The sequence below is a fragment of the Nilaparvata lugens genome, chromosome 8 (genome assembly GCF_014356525.2).
Source record: "Nilaparvata lugens isolate BPH chromosome 8, ASM1435652v1, whole genome shotgun sequence".
In the NCBI taxonomy this organism is placed as follows: Eukaryota; Metazoa; Arthropoda; class Insecta; order Hemiptera; family Delphacidae; genus Nilaparvata; species Nilaparvata lugens.
Genome location: NC_052511.1, coordinates 44,504,395 through 44,508,258, shown reverse-complemented (window position 1 = coordinate 44,508,258; position 3,864 = coordinate 44,504,395). Strand labels below are relative to the sequence as shown.

General features: G+C 36.9%; 1 pseudogene; it reads left to right on the top strand.

Annotated features, from left to right (window-relative positions):
* Nucleotides 1–227: 227 nt before the first annotated feature.
* Nucleotides 228–2,666, top strand: LOC120352858 (annotated as a pseudogene).
* Nucleotides 2,667–3,864: the final 1,198 nt, after the last annotated feature.

Here is a 3,864-nt window from a genome sequence, read left to right as displayed (position 1 = left end):
GTGGGGAATATGTATCTAATTGCTTGAAAAATTGGTGTAAATCACGGGGAATTGTGCTAGATTATACTATACCCTATTCACCCCAACTAAATGGAACTGCTGAACGAATGAACAGAACATTAATGGAAAAAGCAAGAGCATTAATTTTTTATTCAAATTTACCCAAAAGTATGTGGGGAGAGGCTGTATTAACATCTGCCTATCTTATAAATCGTAGTCCAACTGTTAGGCCGGTCTCACACTGGAACCGACTTCGTACGACTTTTGGTCGTGCGTAATCGTGCGACTACACATGAACATTCCCGACAGTAGAAATATAATGAGCGCTCTCACACTGCAACCGACTTAGTCGTGCGTCTGCGTGCGTTTGGATCCGACCTGCGACTCGATCCCGTCTAGCTGGGATTTTCAATTGACTTGGTACGACCTTTTATAGAATTGAGTATCTTGTACAGTGTTCCAAACTGAGTGTTTGCAGAGTTTGTGTGTATTGTTTTATTCAATATGGATACGGAAAGTTTGATTATGTTGATCCAAGAAAGGGAAAGCCTCTGGAATCAAAAGAGTGAATACTATCATTCAAGAGATGTCCAACGGCGCCTATGGAACGAAGTTGCCCAAGAATCAAAGATCAAAGGTAAATGTAATAAATAATTTAGGCTAAATGCTTTAAATTAGTTTTATTATTATATCTGTGTTTACATAAATGCATTCCTTAGATACATATGAATAGCAAGGTTGTAAGTATCGACCTATTATGATATGCTAGGAAACAAGGTTAAGCTAGCAAACTATATGTATATAATGTTCGAGATTTATAAGGGATTGTTACAAAAAAAGTCTTGAATTGTTCTCGAATATCATATGCTCGTTTAGCAGCTCGGTTTTCACCCAGAGTACTTGCTCGAGTTGAAGTGGGTACGTTGTGGTTATAGTGATTGGTTGTAGGTAAGTTTAAAGGTACGCGCTCTCTTTCAATAATGATGTTGTGAAGGAGACAAATACATTTGATTATAACATCAGCTCGTTCGGGCTCAACTTCAATGGCTTTGGTTAACAGTCTCCATTTGCTGGTTATAATACCAAATGCACACTCAACGACCTGTCTAGCTAATGATAAACGTTCATTGTAAACTAATGTTCACGTCCGCATTTTTGTAAGGGTAAGGGCGCATTAGGAAGGTCTTTAATGGGTATGCCTCGTCCCCTATGATTACATGAGGTGGAACACTTCAGTATCAGGTAATTTTCGCTCTGAAGCAACATTGAGGGAACCATTTTGTAGCATTCTTGATAAATTTGAATTCGAAAATACTCCTCCATCGCTTTCTTTACTGTACGCTCCAACTTCTATGGCAATAAATCTGTAGTCTGGACCAACAAGAGCTTGCAGAACAATAGAAAAGAATTGCTTGTAATTATATGTAAGCTGCCTGAGTGTCAAGGGGCTTTGATACGAATATGCTTCCGTCGATGGAACCCATACAATTGGGGAACTTCCATCGCGCCAAAAGTCTTCTGAAATGCTGATGGATTCTTCATTTGACGAGAAATTCATGTGTTTTTCCACTAGTTTTTCCCAAATAGTCCTGCACGTTTCGTGGACAATGCGACCAATAGTATTGTTAGCGATTCGGAACGAATAGCCAATCGTTTTGAAAGACGATCCAGTGGCCAAATACCTGAAAAAAAAACTATATGATTTTTCTAATCTTAAAATATACAATGTGATGAAATAAAATTCCTCTACTCATTGTTTGCATATATAGTGAGCGTGTTGTTTTGATGTTCGGGCTGTTCATAAACACCTGTCCTTGTACCATACATTCATAATACAACACAACAGACACGCCGTATATTGTTTTCATAACATTCCTCCTTATCCGACCAATCTGCTAATCCGAACAATGTTCGGTCCCAATTAGTTTGGATTAACCGGACTCCACTGTCATAATTATGTCAACAAAGTTTTTGGAACCTTTCATATAGGTCTACATGTAAAATTTTGAAACTAGACATTTTGAAACCGCACATTTTTCTGTTTCAGTTGAAGAAGTTAAGAAGAAATGGAGAGGTATATGAGACATTTTTAGGAGGGAATTTAAAAGAGCTAATGCGCATAAATCTGGTGACCCAGGAGAAGAGTATATCCCTAAATGGCCGTATTACAAAATCATGTTGTTTCTAAAAGATACAATTACTTCAAGAGACTTGATGGGTAGAGACTTCCCATCTGAGGTTGATGAACGTGATGAGCCAGAGCCCGACGTTTTAAGCGAGTTTCCCCCAGAAAATGATATTGCAACCTCACCACAAATTTCGTCACCATCAACACAAACAAAAATACCCTCCCGGACTGTCTTCAAGTCACCACCGAAGAAAGCATCCAAACGGCCCAAGGAGACATCTACTATTGACGACAAACTTCTCAAAATTGAAGAAGAAAAGCTAAAACTTTTTAAAGGGAATATGGCTGATAGCGAAATGCAGTTTTTGATGAGTCAGCACCTTTTCTAAAACGGGTACCCCCTGCTCGTCAGCTGGCAGTACGTGCAAGTATTATTCGAGTGATTGATGATGAAAACACTCAACAGTATTCCCGAGCCCTTCCTTCCACTCATCTAGTGCTGATGAATGTCGAAGTCATTCCGCATCTTCAAGTATGAATTACATGATCCTACAAAACGCTACATCATCTAATCAACAGGGGCTTCAAACGTATTTTGAAGATTTCGATCCTACAAAAGTTCATCTCTAAAGATTAAAAATAGCCCAATAAGTGGACCTGTTTGGTTTATTGTTTAAAAAAATATTTACATATCTCTGAGTTAAAAAATGTATCAAATGGAAAATGTGCAGTAGAGTTTAGTACCCTAAAACACATTTATATAACTTTTTATGATCAGACATTATTAATTTTTTTATGTTCAGGAAGATTTATAGACACATAAGAGTTATTTTTAATTTTTGGACATTTTGACCATTTTCAGTTTATAATAGCCTTAATACGTAGAGTCCAATTTATTAACTACCAAAATGTAAACATAGTTAAAATAATAGTGAAAAATACAAGTAAACACAGAAGAAATGTTGTTTTATTGACTACTTACCTCAGTGTAACAGCCAAACGCTCTTCCGGTGATATCACTTTGCGAAAGTTGCTTGTTCCAGAATATAGTTGAATGTGTCCAAACTCATACGGAAGTAGTCAAAGAATTTTTCCGGATGATTTTTCAAATCACTCATTAAATGGTGAAACTCCGTTCTCTTCTCTCTTCACAAATATCTCATTAACCCATTCCGTTCTTCGTTGACGTCTTTTTCTTCTTCTCCTTGTCAACAAACTATTACTCTCTAACAAGTAAAACAACCCATCCATACTTTAAATTATATATTTAAAGTCTAAAATTTCTAAATAGTGCCCAAAGCTTACTGTATACGAGGAGCAACTACGACGGAAAGTATGCTACAATGTGAGAGCTCAGGTTGTGCGACTTAAGTCGCACGACTACGCACGACCAAAAAGTCGTACGAAATCGGTTCCAGTGTGAGACCAGCCTTAGTATTGATACAACACCTGCTGAAAAATGGTATGGTAGAAAACCGGATTTGAGCAAATTAAACATATTTGGTTCTAAAGTACATTCAAAAGTATTAGGTCCACTTAAAAAACTTGACAGCCGTAGCAAAGAGGCAATTTTTGTAGGATATGCCCCAAATGGTTATAGATTATGGGATCCAGTAAAAAGAAAGATTTTTATCTCGAGAGATGTTTTGTTTAATGAAAAAGAAGAAATGTTCTATTCAAATGAAACTGTAAAAGACCAAAATGAAATGCTTGTAAAATGTAGACAAAATAGAAAT